Genomic DNA, 17,953 nt, shown 5'->3' with positions numbered 1-17,953 from the left:
CTCTTCTCTGCCCATGTCACTCTATCATTTAAACTTTTTTGGGGAGATAAACTTAAAATGGGTATTCTTAAGCTTTCAGAAACTGCTCAGTGCTTGAGATTCCTAGCAAGTCCCCCTGAGGTGTGAGCCCAGGTCCCATCTGTACAAATGTGTTCTTGCTGGATTGGCAGCTGCGGATAGGGCTTTGGGTTGGGGGTTGAAGGAAGCAGATTTCAGCTATGGAGCTCCTGATGATAAATAGACTCTTGCTTCGATGGCATTTTGTTCTCAAGGCCTCAAGACTTTTTCTTCTTCTCTTGTGATTTTTTTAATCCTATGAAACATCCCAGAACAGTAGGCACAGCTCTGAGGCCACTCAGATATTTGCTAAGTGGGTTGTGTCATGACTTCCACGTTCACAGTTTGGAAGAGTCAGAAGTAGGGGGCCTACCTATGTCCTGAGGTTCTAGAAATGCCCCCAGCTTGATTTTGGGAAATCATCCATGACACGGTGAGACACGCTCACGTGTCATCTGCGAGACCACAGGAAACTCTGCTCATTGAGCAGCACTTCATGAGTTGTAGAGTTAGTGTGACCTACAGGAAAACCCCAATTGTGGGCAAGGTTGAAAGCAGGAATAAAGCATGAGGCTGGCTAGAGGGAGGGGCTAGAGTCTCAGGCTATGAATAATATAAAAGTGTCAGAGGCCCACAATTGGTTTTGGTTGGGGGCAGACATAGCTGATGAGGTAGACGTGACGTCTTGAAGTTGCTGGTCCAGATCAAACAACAGGGAGCAAAGGAAATTAAAAAGATGGGAGTGAGCTAGTAAATACCACGTGGCCACATAATATACAAGTGTATGTGGATGAAAAGGAGAAAGTTCACGTAATTAGCCAGATGTCTTATCTACAGGAAACCAAACATCTGCCTCTGTGAAAATGTACAGATCTTTAATTACCGCATGTTTTCTCCAGCGATCTAGCGACACAGGGCAATAGTTTGAGAAATCATATGATAAGAAGAGAGAACAAGGAACTAGAATTTCCCTTTTCAGGATGATTTTTATCACTTTTTTGTGTTTTTTTTTGTTTGTTTGTTTGAGTCTTATCTCTGTCCTCTCATCTTCTGTACCCGAGGAACTAAAGGTCACTTCCTGGTTTCAGACTGCCAGAGCTCTCGCTGGGCTTCCTCTTGGGTTGAACTCACTGCTCCTTGCCTGACTGAATTTTCTCCAACACGTCTCATTGCACCATTATTTTGTCTATTTATTTGTCCTTAGAACACCTTCCAAAGCCTTCTTCATTTTCTGAGAGGCCCATTCAAGCAGTCTTTTCTTTCCCCAAGGGGAAAGGGGGTGTGATAAAAGAACTATATTTGCAAATAATAAAGAAACAGGGAGTCATTTCTGAAATGTTTGCTTGGGGACCAAAAGTTAGCTGTCTTATAGTTAAAGGTTAAAGGACTTAAAGACCCCATTCTTTATAACCCTTTGTTTGAAGACAATTTGGAGCTAGGAAGAGAAAAAAAAAAGACACACACACACACACACACACACACACACACACACACACACACGAAGAATATCTAAATTTGTGAATGTTACTTTCAAATTCAATCTCAAACGTTCCCTGAGGCAAGTGGATTGCAAAGGCAGCACAGTGATGAAAACTTAATAAAATAACCAGGAAGATCATAGATCACACTGGCTCGTCAGCTGTCATAGGTAAGGGGACAATAATGACATTAGTCTAATATTTGGGAGATTCCTGGCCATGTTTCATCTCTGCAATGACAGTTACCCTGGTTTCAAACTTCATCATGTCTGCCATGAGCTCATCTGCGCCCTCCGTCATTTCTGCCTTACACTTTCTTCTTTCTGCCTCTGTTTTAAAAATGTGTTTAACCACAAAATTTATGGATGGTAATGTCTTTATGTCATGACTTTAGTCATTTCCCATTCCAGGCTCTCCTCTTTTCCAGCCCATTTCCTCTGCCACCAGTTACACTAGAAATATGGATTATACAAATGACATCTATTCAGATATTCCCTGGCTTCCTCATTCCTGCAGGACAGGCTGAAGCCCTTTGAATGGAATACAAAGACTTTACAATAGAAGTGGCTCATTTTATAGCCTCACTTGTTGTCACTGTGCCTCTGCCCTCTTTTGCCCCCTTGCCCCCACCTTCACCGTGATCTATGCTGCCACAGTCCCAAACATATGGGACTCGTTGACTTCTCTGTCCTTTGGCACATGCTTTTCTGAAATGCCCTCTCTCTTTTTCTCCTCGTGAACAAAGATGATTTGGCTCCACTGCTTTCAAGTGTCCTCATCTTGGAAGTCTGTCCTAAATTTACGTTGGGGTAATTGCTCTGATCTCCAGAGATATGGCATCATACCAGAACTGTTGTTAGCACATCTGGGATCTACTCCCAGCCCCGTCTTTACTCAAAGACATACGGAACTGAGAACTCCTCACTTCTGCACCCCCTTTCCTTTTACAGTGCTTAACACCATGTGTTCAATTGACATTAAATGAAGAAAGGAATGATGAAGAAAGAGACAATCCACCCAAAAGGAGTAGAGAGGTTGTGTGTTGTCTTCATCTGAGCAAAGCTGGTGTTGGCATCAGGTGCTGGATACACACCCCTGTGCCTTCTCCCAGAGCTCCCAGGACACCTCACTTTGAGAGATTAGTCCCTCATCGACTTCCTTCCTGCTTGATTTCCTACTTGAAGTTCATCTCCTAATTGTCTCATAGAGGAAAAGTAGCTATGTAAATGAAAGAACGTACTTTCTGTGTGAATGTACATCTAATAGGACCTCAATTTTTCTTTTTTATTTGGAGGTACTGACCTCCCTAAAGGAGGCTGGGTAACCTTCCCATCTTATCCTATAAATACCCATTCTCAGAGGGCCAGGATCAGCAGGTGCTACTTCTCCAAACTGCATCCTGAGAAAGTTGCAAATACAAATGTATCAGGTTAACTTGTTAATGAAAAAACAAACACTACCACTACCATTTTTTCATCCTCACAGCTGCCAATGTAAAAGAGTTGGAGGCTTTTTCTTTTTGACCCCAGGCATAGCCTCATCCTAAATAGGGGAAGAGAAGACCCTGCTCAGTCAGCGGATTTAAGCCTAAAGCTCACAAAGTTACTCTAAGCTTCTCCAATGACTCCTTTCTACCTTTCTGCCTCCACAATGGGACATATGGCTCCCTGGGGTATGCTCTGAGGTGCACACCCCTCTGCTTGTTCTACAAAGCACCCTGTCATCTGCTGCCACACCCCTGATGTTCCTGAAAGATGAAGCAGAGGTTTGCTCCCAGCCTGAATCAAATCTGCATTCCTGCTTCCAAGGGCCAGAAGAGATACCGCTGGGCCACTGTTTGCCAAAGCCTTGAAACTGAACCTGCCCACTCTAGCCCTGCTTTGCCTCCAGGGAAGGGAACCTGTACCATCTGCCTTTTGGACACAGGGTGCACCTGACACCCTCACATGCACCTCTGAATCTTACTACACAAATGTTCTCTAGGGAGAAATTTAAAAGGTGAGAAGATGGAAGAAAGACTAAATGTAGTCTCATCCCTGCCATAGGAATCTCCACCCTCTCTTCCAGGTACTGCTTTTCTGGAGGCTTTTTTCACATCTTTGAGCCTGCTGGGTTCCTTCCCAGAAGGGGTGAAGTGAGAAGGAAGGGATGAATGTTGGTCCACATGATTCTGGCAGTGTTTTCCTCTCATTCCTGCACACTCTCCTCCTCTAGAAAAAATATCTGAAGTTAATGATAATTGGTCACCTAAACAGAGAAGAGGTGGACACAATTAAATGCAGATGCCCTGACCCAGCCTGTTCTCTGAAAGAAAAAGCAGGGATTTTGTTTTGAATATTTGAAAGAATTCAATGTCACAGTATAATCTATTGCCTCTCCAGTTTTCATATCCCAAAGCAGGTAGAGTTGGAAAATCATAGGGCAGTAGCCCAGGGTCAGAGAAGAATGACTGTTCTTTTCTCATTATCACTTGTCCTGTATTTTGGGAATCATTTCAGAATATTTTTCCAATATTCTCCCTTTCTATGGTGTTATTTCTTAGGAAAGTTTCCCCCTGGAGAAAAATTGCTGTGTGCCCCACTCCATGTGCTTCCTTTTCTGGTGTAGCTGTCCCTCTGCACCCATTTTCTCCAACTTGACAGACATTGTGTCATGAGTTTCCTTTATGTATAGCAGGGCTGCTATGACTCTGACAGCCTGAGCCACCAGATAGCAGTATATTTGTCTCTTCAGGGTTTTGAAAGTTAAAGTAATGACATGATTTCCTACTTGTCAGTGGCTCTGAAGGTCCCAGTGCACCTCCCTGGCTTCTATGCCCTGCAGGTGAATAATGGTTGTAATAAAATTATGGAGTCATACCCTCTTCATTCTGAAGCTCCCAGGGAGTTGGAGCTGTCCAGCCAACACACATCTTACGAGGTGATCCCTCTCATCAATATCAGCATAGAAGCAGAGACAAGGGGCAGAGAAAACCTACTCAAAGAGCATTCTGGGAACATTTAGGGGGTAAAAAATATCCAGGGGAAAGGTTTATGAGGTGGTTAAATGCTGATGAGATCTCTGTATAGATACCAGAAAAGGTGTTCATGAGATGATGGGTGTGGAGGTGGGGGTGGGAGTGTGAACAGGAGCACAGGATGTGTGTCTTCTCTTTCCAGAATGAATCCCAAGTGACTGTCATTAGAGTGTAGCAATATTTTTAGGCTGAAGATAGTCTCCAGACAGAGCTATGACAGTTCATTGTTTTCTTATAATAATATTTTACAAGAAGTAATAAAGCTGGAATGAAGTCACTTTCAAACACAAGGATATTTTTTCCCACCCGCCCCCACAAGGTGAGGAGTGGTGTCTGTTTCTTCAGCTTGTAATTTGCAAAGTCTGTTTTTGGGAATTGCCACTTGAGTTCTAATATCCCCTTCTTCTCCCTTTCTAGGCCCCAGATAAGAGAGGCTTTACCAACAGAATCTGGAAACACAGATACCACAGTGCATCTGTTGGGAGAGCCCCTCCTACCTGTTTGAAGAAGTAATATGATTCCCTTTGTATTTCCCTGTCTGAGTAAATCATTTTTGAGCCCAGGATTCTTTAGAAATTCTCCCACTTCAATGATTTCAATTTCTAAGCATTTATCAAGCTAGTGCTATGGGTCAGTCTTATGTAATTGACATGGAAGACAAAGATGAATAACATGGTTCTCAGACTCAAGTAGTTTTCGAAAATCTGCCACGTGTTAAACAACAAGCAACTGGATCCCATCTTTCCTCACCGTTGTACCCATGGAGAAGTTCAAGAGCGCTTTAAAATACCTTGCAACTAGAAGTTTCCCATGGAGACACTGACAGTACGGTGATCATGGTTGCCGCTAACTTAAATAATAACTTACCGTTGTGTATCACTTATTTGGTTTTACAAGATACTCTTTCGTGCTTTATGGACCTCAGCCCTATGAGCCTTCTTCTAAGTGTGGTAAATTTTTTCTGCTTTGATTCACTGTGCTTTGTCGACACTGCTTTTGTTTATTTGTTTACAGATCGAAGGCTACTGGCAACCGTGAGTTAAGCACATTTCTTGTTGCCATTTTTCCAGCAGCATATGCTCATGTTGTGTCTCTGTGTCAAATATTGATAATTCTCATGATATTTCAGGCGTTTTTATTATTGTATCTGTTATAGTGTCTGTAATCAGTGGTCTCTGATGTTACCATGAACCAAGTCCATAGAAGATGGCAAACTTAATCCATAAATGTTGTATGTATTCTGGCTCATCCACTGACTGGTCATTCCTTCTCTTCTGGTCTGTCTATTCCCACAGACAACAATATTGAAATTAGGACAATCAGTAACCCTACCATGGCCTCTAAGTGGAAGAAAGAGTGAAAGGAAGTGAAGAGAAAGAAGTGAAAGGAAGAATGGCATGTCCCTCTCTTTAAGTGAAAATCTACAAATGATTAAGCTTAGTGTGAGAGTTATGTCAAAAGCTGAGACAGCCCTAAATGTACGCCCTTGCCAGTCAGCCAAGTTGTGAATTCAATGACAAGTTTTTGAAGAAAATGAAGTGTTATTTCAGTGAACACACAAAGAATAAGAAAGCAAAACAATCTTATTGCCGATATGGAGAGACTTTGAGCAATCTGGTTCGAAGATCAAACCAGCTATTACATTTTCTTAAGCTAAAGCTTCTTCCAGAGCAAAGCCCAAACTCCGTTCAATTCTGCAGCCCCAGCTCCCTTCCATTCTGTGAGAAAGGTGAGGAAGGTGGAGAAGAGGAGTTGGAAGCTAGCAGAGTTTGGTTCCTGAGGTTTAAAAAATAACAGTGCAAGGTGTCATGCTTGTACTCCAGCATGGGTGACAGAGAGAGATTACATCTCAAAAAAAAAATAAAAGTGCAAAGTGTCATGCTTGTACTCCAGCATGGGTGACAGAGAGAAATTACATCTCAAAAAAAATAAAATAAAATAAAAGTGCAAGGTGTCATGCTTGTACTCCAGCATGGGTGACAGAGAGAGATTACATCTCAAAAAAATAAAATAAAATAAAAATGCAAGGTGTCATGCTTGTACTCCAGCATGGGTGACAGAGAGAGATTACATCTCAAAAAAAAAAAATAAAATAAAAGTGCAAGGTGTCATGCTTGTACTCCAGCATGGGTGACAGAGAGAGATTACATCTCAAAAAAAATAAATAAATAAAAGTGCAAGGTGTCATGCTTGTACTCCAGCATGGGTGACAGAGAGAGATTACATCCCAAAAAAAAAAAAAAGTGCAAGGTGTCATGCTTGTACTCCAGCATGGGTGACAGAGAGAGATTACATCTCAAAAAATAAATAAATAAATAAAAGTGCAAGGTGTCATGCTTGTACTCCAGCATGGGTGACAGAGAGAGATTACATCTCAAAAAAAAAAAATAAATAAAAGTGCAAGGTGTCATGCTTGTACTCCAGCATGGGTGACAGAGAGAGATTACATCTCAAAAAAAAAATAAAAGTGCAAGGTGTCATGCTTGTACTCCAGCATGGGTGACAGAGAGAGATTACATCTCAAAAAAAATAAAATAAAATAAAAGTGCAAGGTGTCATGCTTGTACTCCAGCATGGGTGACAGAGAGAGATTACATCTCAAAAAAAAAAAAAAGTGCAAGGTGTCATGCTTGTACTCCAGCATGGGTGACAGAGAGAGATTACATCCCCCCAAAAAAAAAAAAAGTGCAAGGTGAAGCAGCAAGTATTGCTGGAACATCTGCAGCAAGTTATTCAGATGTAGCTGTTTTGTCTACACTATATAAAGAAGGCTGTTTTTGTATTTGACAAATACTTTTGTCTACACTATATAGAATAAGGCTGCTTTGTCTACACTAAACAATAGATTTTCAGTGTAGACAAAACTGCCTTATTCTGGAAGAAGATGACATCAAGGACTTTCATAGCTAAAGAAGAGAAGTCAATGTCTGGCTTCAAAGACAGGCTGGCTCTCTTATTACAGGCTAATGCAGCTGATTATTTTAATTCGCAACCAATACTTACTTACCATTCCAAAAATTGTAGGGCCCTAAGAATTATGGTAAGTCTACTGTGCCTGTGCTCTGTAAGTGGAACAACAAAGCCTGGATGATGGCATATCAATTTATAGCATGGCTTACTGAATATTGAAGCCTATTGTTGAGACCTACTGCTTAGAACGAAAAAGGATTCTTTTCAAAATGCCACTGCTCATTAACAAGGCACCTAGTCATCCAAGAGCTCTGATGGAAATTTACAAGGAGATTAATGTTTTCATGCCTGCTAACACAACATCCATCTGCAGTCAATGGATCAAGGGGTAATTTTGACTTTCAAGTCTTATTATTTAAGGAATACATTTTGTAAGGCTATAGCTGTCATAGATGGTGACATCTGATGGCTCTGGCAATGCAAGTTGAAAACCTTCTGAGAATTCACCATCCTACATACCATTAAGAACATTTATGATTCATGGGAAGAAGTAAAAATATATAGTTAACAGGAGTTAGGAAAAAGTTGATTCCAATCCAAAGGGACAACTTTGAGGAGTTCAAGATTTTAGTGAAAAACGTGACTATAGGTATGGTAGAAAAAGCAAGAGAACTAGAGCCTGAAGATGAGATAGAATTACTACAATCTCATAATCACACTTGAACAGATGAGGAGTTGCTTCTTATAGAGGAGCAAAAGAAAGTGGTCTCCTGAGATGGAATCTATTTCTAGAGAAGACATTGTGAACATTGTTAATGACAATAAAGGATTTAGAATATTAAATTAACTTGGTTATTGCAGCAGCAGCAGCAGGGTATGAGAGGACTGGCTTCAGTTTTGAATCAATTTCCACCGTAAGTAAAACGGCATCACCTGCTACAGAAATTTTTTCCTGGAAGGAAGACTCAGTCAATGTACCAAACTTGATTGCTGCTTTATTTTGATAATTTGCCACAGCCACCTCAACATTCCGTAACTACCACTTCGATCCGTCAGCAGCCATCAATACTGAGGCAATACCCTCCACCAGCAAAAAGGGTATGACTGGCTGACAGCTGAGATAATTGTTAGTATTGTTTAGCAATAAGTATTCTTAGTTTAGGCGTGTACATTGTTTTCTTGACATGCTTTTGCACACCTAACAACACTATAGTCTAAACACAACTTTTATATGCACTGAAAAGCCAAAATCTGTGTGATTCACTTTATTGCTGTGCCCTGGAGTGGAGCCTGCACTATCTCCCAGGGGTGCCTGTGCTCTCTTCTCTGTTTGGGGTCTTCTTGTTATTCATTTCATGTGTGAGTGCATTCACTCATTCACTCATGTCCTACAATAATGTGTTTCTTTAGAAACTACATTTTCTACTAGTGACTCTTCACTGTTAACTTGAAGATGAGCAAACCATGCAGTATAAAGCAGTTTTTATGTACATAATGGCAAATGCCCATGGGCTTAGCAGAAAATGCAAAAATGTCTTTTGCTACAAAGAGAGAGTCCGTGGCTTGAAAGGATTGAGGACTACTAATAGAAGGCACAAAAAGCCTGATTCTGTTCTTACTCAGAAACACCCATATTAACTCACTTGATTAACATATCAAAAATAAAACATAATAACCATATATAATCATCACTATTTTAAATTGCTCTGAACACTGAGGCCAATGTAATAAGGCTTGAAATTAAAATAAGAGGAATGGCTGTGTATGTGAAAGGAGAGAATATATTATTTGTAGAGGACCAAAACTCTGCTTAGAAACCTTAAGAAATGATTCTAATGAAGACTCTGCTGTAATTGAAAAACTAAGCCAAAGGGTGGAAGAGATATTGGCATACATACAACTGAGAAAAGACTCATATTCAGAATTTACAGAGACTTCCCACAAATCAGTAAGAAAAGATGAATAACCCAATAGAAAAATGGGCAAAATTTGTGTTTCAGTTCAACAGAGGAAAATGGTCAATAATCCTCTAAAAAGATGCTCCACTTCACTGGTTTCCACAAAGAAAGGAGTTTTCAAACTATGGCCTGCAGGCTAACTCTAACTCACAGGCTGCTTTGGCACAGCCAGACAGCTAAGAATGCGTTTTTACATCCTTGAATGGTTGCTTGGAAAACACACAACAACAACAAACCCAAAGACTATAGATAGAGGACATAAGGCCTATCATATTTACTTTCTGGCCCTTAACCAAAAAAGCCTGTTATAAAAGCATATTGAAACAAAATAAGATATCACTCCGCACCCTTCAGATGGGCAAATAAAAGGCTTACTGTACATCATGCAGGGTTGGATGTGGAAGGAGAGCTTGCTCAGATAGCTATCTGGAGGGAGACTTCATTGAGACAAAGACTAGAGAGCAAGTTGGCAATATTTAATAATGTGGAAGGTGGGCATACCCACATACCTCTTAAAGAAACTCTTGCACCTTTGCATAAGGCCACACATGAAAGAATGGAAGCATTGTCAATAGCCAAGGCCTATCAGAAGAAAATTGGATAAATACACTGTTGCATATTCGCACAATCAAATGCAATAAAACTGTGAAAATCACTAAAATAGAATTACTCTATCAACATGAATAAATATTACAGTATATTATTGAGAAGAAAATGTAAATAATATATACAGTATAATATAATTTCACAATATTTTAAAACATAATAATCACATACTTTTACTAACACATAAGCAATAAGTATAAACCCAGACAAGGGAGGGGTACAATGAAATTTTGGGCTCATAGACATCTCTGAGAAAAAAAGGAAAAGGACTAGTATTAGTGAGGGGTATGCAGAGTTTTCAAATATGTCAATAATGTTTCATTTGTGGTTTTATACAAAAAGCATTAGAAGCAAATAATGAAAAAGTTAAGACTTGATGAAGTCTGCTGTGAGCATAATGACATAAATTATATCTTTTTTTTATGTTTACAAAGAAAATGCAAGAAAATCATTGGTGAAAAGTATAATTAAGAAAAAACTTCTGTGGAGTCACTGAATACAAAGTAAATACATCAATATTCACAGGATTTTTTTTGGTTTGTCATTGAAAATCAACGAAATAGTAACTATGATTTTCTCAGTAAGGATAAAAATATAAGCCAACAAGGGATACATATATTCCCTGAAATAGATAAGATGCATATTAAGAAAGCTATAAAACTTTACTGATAAATATATAAGAAGTTCTAAATAAATGGACAATTTATCATATGCCCCAATATGAAGTGTGAATATTTTAAACATATTTTGATGCAATTCTATTGAAATTTTTGAGGAAAAACCACTAAATCAGTCTGAGAATAACTGAGAAAACATGAATAGATAAGCATAGTTAAGACTATTTTAGAAAGAGATGTAATGAGGATGTTTGCTTTAGTTATTAAAACACACTGTAAAGCTATAATAATTAAAACCGTAATACAATTGCAGAAGGTGATAATTCAGTGAAAAGGGTACTAGAAGTATGTGTGTGTGTACTAGAAGTACGCTACTAGAAGTATGTGTGTGTGTATAAATAGGTACACATATAAATGTACATACGCATACATATGTACACATATTCACACGTATTTATACATATCTATCTGTATATAAAGTACATACATATATACACTTAATATATATTAATCATAAATGGAAAAATGTGGGTTTTCTTAGTCTTTTTGGGAAAACAAAGTTTTTACTTCTTATGCCAAATACTGTCTTAGAAAAGTTAAAATGCTAATTTTAACATGTAAACCGATTTAGAAATCTTTATTTGAAGATAGAGTTTATTATCTAGTCTATGGCTGAGGAAATACATTCTAGCTTTAAAAGTTGGCCGGGCGCGGTGGCTCAAGCCTGTAATCCCAGCACTTTGGGAGGCCGAGGTGGGTGGATCACAAGGTCAAGAGATGAAGACCACCCTGGTCAACAAGGTGAAACCCCGTCTCTACTAAAAATACAAAAAATTAGCTGGGCATGGTGGCACGTGCCTGTAATCCCAGCTACTCAGGAGGCTGAGGCAGGAGAATTGCCTGAACCCAGGAGGTGGAGGTTGCGGTGAGCCGAGATCGCACCATTGCACTCCAGCCTGGGTAACAAGAGCGAAACTCCGTCTCAAAAAAAAAAAAAAAAAAAAAAAAAAGTCATGGGAAAAACACATAGAACAAAATTTATTTATATATTTAAAAAATCATTATCAAAATTAAAAGGCAGTTGACAGAATGGGAGATGATATATGATGGGTTGCCATCCTTAACATAGAGCATATACAAGTGACCGATAAATATTCTAAGACACTATTGAAAAATGGACAACGAACACGAACAGACATTTCACATAAAGGAAGTACTAATGGCTGTGAAACTTGCCATGTTTAATCTAACTAGTAAAGAATTAAATGGAAAGTAAAAACATCCCATGTAACATCTCTAAAGGTGATATGTGAGAAACAGCTCAGCAAAACGAATGTTCTCACACACTGTTGATAATCTCGTTGTCAGGTACAAATTTTCTGGAAAACAATTTGGCAATAGGTATCAAGGGCTTTAAAAATATTTATATCTTCTCATCCAATGATTGTATTTTAAGAAATAGATTCTAATCATAAATAAAATATTTTTCTAGAAACATCTTTATCTAGGCACGTAGAAATAATATTAGATACACTCTAATATCTGGTAACAGCAGAAGTATTAAACTGGGAATATTCACTCACTAGAATATTACATGGCCATGAAAATGATGTTTGCAGTGAGTTGCTAATGACTTCAGGACATTTTCATTATAAAAGTAGATTAACACGGAGGTGGGAAGCACTACACACTGGGGTCTGTTGGGGGGAATAAGGGAGGGACAGAGGGGGGTGGGGAATTGGGGAGGGATAGCATGGGGGAAAATGCCAGATATAGGCGAAGGGGAGGAAGGCAGCAAATCGCACTGCCATGTGTGTACCTATGCAACTATCTTGCATGTTCTTCACATGTACCCCAAAATCGAAAATGCAATTTAAAAAAAGTAAATTAACAAGGTCAGGCATGGTGGCTCCTGCCTGTATTCTCAGCATTTTGGGAGGTCGAGGCACATGGATCACCTGACATCAGGAGTTCGAGACCAGCCTGGCCAACATGATGAAACCCCATCTCTGCCAAAAATACAAAAATTAGCTGGGCATGGTGATGGCACCTGAATTGCAGGTACTCTGGAGGCTGAGGCAGAAGAATTGCTTGAACCCAGGAGGAGAAGGTTGCAGTGAGCTGAGATCATGTCATTGCATTCCAGCCTGGGTGGCAAGAGTGAAACTTCATCTCAAAAAAAAAAAAAAAAAAAAGAGTAAATTAACAAAATGTGACAAATTTTTTTTTTCAATTTTTACTGTAAATTAAAGGATATACATGCAGGTTTGTTACATGGGTAAACAGCATGATGGTGAGGCTTGAGGTCCCAACGATCCCATTGCTCAGGCAGTGAGCATAGTATCCACAGGTGTTTCTTCAGCCCATGACTCCCTTCCTCCCTCCCCCAACTAATGGTCCCATTCCCAGTGTCTGTTGTTCCCATCTTTATGTCCATGTGCACTCAATATTTAGCTCCCACTTCTAGGTGAGAATATGCAGTATTCTGTTTTCTGTTCTTGCATTAAGTCTCTTAGAGTAACTGGCTCCAGCTCTATCTATGTTGCTACAAATTTCCACTGTAAAAGCAAATTTCACAAAATGTGACATTTTATATGCACTATGGTAATATTATATATAACCACACATACACATTGGCACATCTGATGAAAAAATGTTTCAAAAATTAATACTTAGCTTCAGGTTGTGAGATTACAGATGATTATTCTACTTATGTATCTTTTTCTATATTTTCTAATTTTAAAGCACTTACATTAATTTCATAATCATATATTAAGTCAACAACTTTCACTAATTAATTCATTCAACAATTAATGATCTATTAATGTTTAATTGACAAACACTTATAAAGTTCTCATCATATTCCAAGCAAAGAAACACACTTTGTGAAAATAAACGTCTATTGAGCTGATGTGTTGGCTCTCAGTGAAAGTTGTTTAAAATTCTCACACTCAGAAAGAAATGGAATGAAATCAAGTGTATTTACTATTGCACCAACTAAACCATCAGTGGAATTGAAACATAAACATATTTGTTTTCAGGAATGAGAAGATGTGTCTTTCTGGGTTTGGAAATGATTTGGAAAGTCAGAAAGTCTGTAGAAATAGCTGCCCCTTGTAAGAGATCAGATCTGAGACTTCATCAATTTTCATATTCGTGAGGTGTCTCAAAACTGAGTTCACATTTTCCATCTCCAGAGACTTGTTTGTCTCTTGTGTAGTGAAGGTACCTGGTAATGAGCTTGCAGTTAAGAGCTGATTTGAAATGGAATTTTTATAGAACCAATTTTTTAGTTGCTTAAAGTTAATTGCTTTGTACCTAATTTAAGTCCCACAGGAAGTAATTTTGATCTCCCCCAGCAAGTTTTATCCTAAATGAGGCTGATCTATAATCCTATTACATGTGTCTGGGTGTCCATCCATAAATACCATGGGTTGCATTAAGTTTCTAAAGGATATTGTGTGGTTTTGACACCCTCCGAGGACTTTACTTTTAGCAGAGAAGTAAGTTGTGTTCCTGGAGCCAGGTTACTCCACAGTACCAAATAAAAGTTTTGGGAAAAGGGTGAGGCTTGTATTACCTTTTCTTGCCCAAGCAATAGATCACAGTTGCCTGGCAACCTGCAAGAAATACGATGCTGTAAAGGGAATGAATGAAACAGAGGAAGACATGAAACACTGCAATGAGAACGAAAGGGGCATGAGGACTGCAATAATCAGAAAGAGTCCAGATATCGCCCTGTACCATTGTACAGCAGGGGTTCTCAAATTGTGGTCCCTGGACCAGCAGCATCAGCCTGACCTGTGAACTTTTAAAAAATGTGAATACTTGGGCCCACCTTACATCTACTGAATTAGAAATTCTGGGACTGAAGCCCAGCAGTCTGTGTAGTAACAAGGCCTCCAATGGATTGAGATATACGCTGAAATCTGAGAAAGCTAAGCTTGAGTAATCCAATTTTGCTGAAATAGAATGGTGGGGTGAGTGTGGTATCAGAGTTTATCTGAGATTTGGAGGCAGAGAGAGAGACAACACTGGGAAGTGAGCTGCCAACAGAAATTCAGGCCAAAGGGCTCTAATAGCCAGTTTTCCATTTGGAAAAGGAGGGCAATTCTAGGTCAAGCCAAGTCAGGAATCAGAAGGCATGGAGGATGATGGAGAAAATTATGGGAACAGGCACAGTTTTTCCCTTTCTGCCAGGTTTCTCCTGATGTCTCTTGCCTGAAGACACATTAAAGTCACTCAAGGTCTTTGACACAGGAAGAAACTCATTGATAATGAACCTAAAGGAAACAACCCTTTCATTCATCTAATTTCACTTGTAAGACAATGCAGTGAAAGCTAATGAAACTGAGCTCAGAGGGTGTAAATAGGTAAGCCCTGGGTAGCACATGAGAGGAACGAAAAAACCTTTCCTAAAAACTTGATGTCTCTTCGACACCACTCCAGTTTTGGTGGACAATGGAGGTTTCGTTAGTGCGAATAGAACAGATCGTTAACAAAGCATTTAGTGCCTCTCTCACTAGATCTTATTATAGCAGTAGAGGGCTATTTGACAAAGAAAACTATGCCAAGGATACCAAATCACTTTACAGAATCTAGAGTACATGAAGAAGATAAAATATAACTGGGAAGGCTTGTGACAAGTAAGTTTTCAGACAACTTGGCTATGAATTCTAGTGATCAGAGAAGCCTCCAAAAATAACTTAAATATTAATTATCTATTGATTAAATATTTAACAGAATTGGTTCATCATTTGGTCTCTGTCCCAGTGTATCAGTGGTAGCAGTTAGTCAAAAGGACCAGTTGCCTTCGAAGAGTGGCTTTCAAATTTAGTGTGCATCAGAATCCCCGTGGAGGGCTTATTCACACAGATTATTGAACTCTACCCCCAGAGTTTCTGATTCGGTAGATCTTGGGTAAGCTTGAGAATTTGCATTTCTAGCAGACTTTCAGGTGATGTTGATGCTGATGGTCCAGGCACCATGCTTTGAGAAACATGGGAGGAGAGAAAGCACTGAGGAGAAGAGATGCATTCAAGATTACACCACTGGAAGGAGGCAGAAAGTAGAAAGAAGCACTCCACTGCATAAAGCTGAACTGGCATCTGGGAATGAGAGATACCAGGCAAGCTTTGGATGATTACAGGAAATAACTTCTGAAAGGTAAAAAATGAAGACAGATCTCCTTATACCTATGGTAACTTTTTTAAAGTTCTCATTTCATCAAGAATCAAGGCAGGGATCATAAAGGAAATTGTCTTTGAGGCTGTATGCCCTACCTGATTGCTCTTGAATTAGAACTCAGCCAGCCTGGTTGCTTATTTCCAAGGTTAGCCACAACCTGTGCAGATGTGTGGGAAATGGCCCACTACTGAAGCTGACTCTTGTGAATAGTCTCTGGTGTGAGGCTGCAAGAAAAACATTTCTTTTCCCAAGATGTTTGTCTTTTCCCAAGATCTCCACCACTTGCCCACAGATGCTACGTGTGACATACAGTTTGACTCTGAACTAAGATACGGACTGTCAACGTCACCTTTTCCTCAAAACCTTTGGCAGATTCTCTCTGCAGTCTCAGGATGGAGTGTTGGACGCCGTCTGAATGCCGGAGAAACCTTCCTCACTGAAACAGATTTGAGAGCAAAGAAAAGCACTCACTTGTCAGACTTTGGTGGAACTTGGTTTTCTGTGCCTCGTTGTCTCATTACTCTGTGCTGAGTCAATTATCATCAGGAGTCCACCTGTGCCCAGTGATGGGGCAGCTTTGACTTGCACAGGGTAGAGGATGGAAGGGAAGTGGTCCACAAAGATTGACTGTTTACTCAGCCTCCATCATGGGGATTTTCGTGGCCACACTTGGCTAAAACTGACTGATAAGGAAGACAGCAAGTCAACAGTTCATGGGAGGTGGAAGTGTTTCTATTGTTCACATGCCATTTGGTGCAGTTAAATCATCTCCTCCACAACCCAGAGAGGAAGGTGCTTCCACCTACACCTTCTTCATTTGGGGGAAGGGATGGAGAGGGAATTCTCAGCATCTGCTTCATTCTTATAGCTTTCCTACTCCAAAGAGGAAAGAACAACTTTGATTATCAGACATATTGATGAGAGCCTGACAATCACTGGCTATACCTCCACTGGGCAGAGTAAAAACTCAAGGTCACTCAGTGCTCCTACATGCTCCCCATTTCCTGATTCTTCTTGAACTAGACTTTATTTCAAAGTAATGATTCAGTCTCTGTGGGTCAATCCCTTGGTGGGACCACCCCATAATAGGGAGGACTTTTCTAGCTTCTCAGCTTGGGACTGGGTGGATAGGTGTGCCTTCCAGGGAAGACTTGGCTTTTTATAATTCTGAGTGGGAGGTCAGAAACCCAGCTATATTCTCTCCTCTTCTAATTGTTACAGAAAGTCAAACAGAATTGATGTTGCAATCCTCATTTAACAATACATGTATCTTTTATCAACCAGAATCCTCAAGGAGAAGTAAGGTGGGCATTAGGATCTGGGGCCAGCCCTCCTCCCCAGCCACTCCCTCACTCTTAATTCCCAAGAAGTTCTGAGACTGATGCTTTCCTGTAGATGCTCCTCTTATGCTAGGATTTATCAGGTGCTGTGGAGCTTTGTTGGCTGCAGGACATTGCAGTCAGGAAAGGGACTAAGACTTGGCACTAGACATGCCCTTCAGAGTGGGGCAGGCCCAGATAACAGGAGAGGTTGGAGAAGGCACAAGTGCCACTTGGCACTAGACATGCCCTTCAGAGTGGGGCAGGCCCAGCTAACAGGAGAGGCTGGAGAAGGCACAAGTGCAAGGAGTTCAGCTTTCCACATGGAGGTTCAGCTAAGTAGTTGGCACCAGGTACTCCAAGTGGAATGGCAAATTATGCCAAAATATGAGTAGTGCCCCCTGAAAATTAGGGTCAGGAAATTTTTGGAAGTCAGGGCGTGCTGCCAGCCTCTGTCACATTTGTCCCAAGAAATCCAGGCCCCAACACTAAACTAAGATAAAAAGCTAAAGCCTCCCCTGATCTTAACCTCAAATAAGGAGAGAGGTACTGATATGGACAGAAGACAGGGAACACACGAGGTAGAAGATGGTTCCCTGGCAAAGGCCCCGCCCTCAAGCCTGGAAACCCATAGCCCTAAATGGAAACAGACATTCCTGTTTTTGCACCCAAATATTGCCTTTTGGCCCACCATGCCCCACTATCTTGTACCCATATAAACCCCAAAACCCACACTCCACAAGTATAGGAGCAGAAGAGCAGAGGAGCCGAAAACTGGTGCGGCACCAGAGAGAAGAGGAGTATC

The sequence above is a fragment of the Callithrix jacchus genome, chromosome 19 (assembly GCF_049354715.1).
Source record: "Callithrix jacchus isolate 240 chromosome 19, calJac240_pri, whole genome shotgun sequence".
NCBI lineage: Eukaryota > Metazoa > Chordata > Mammalia > Primates > Cebidae > Callithrix > Callithrix jacchus.
This window is presented reverse-complemented; position numbering follows the sequence as displayed.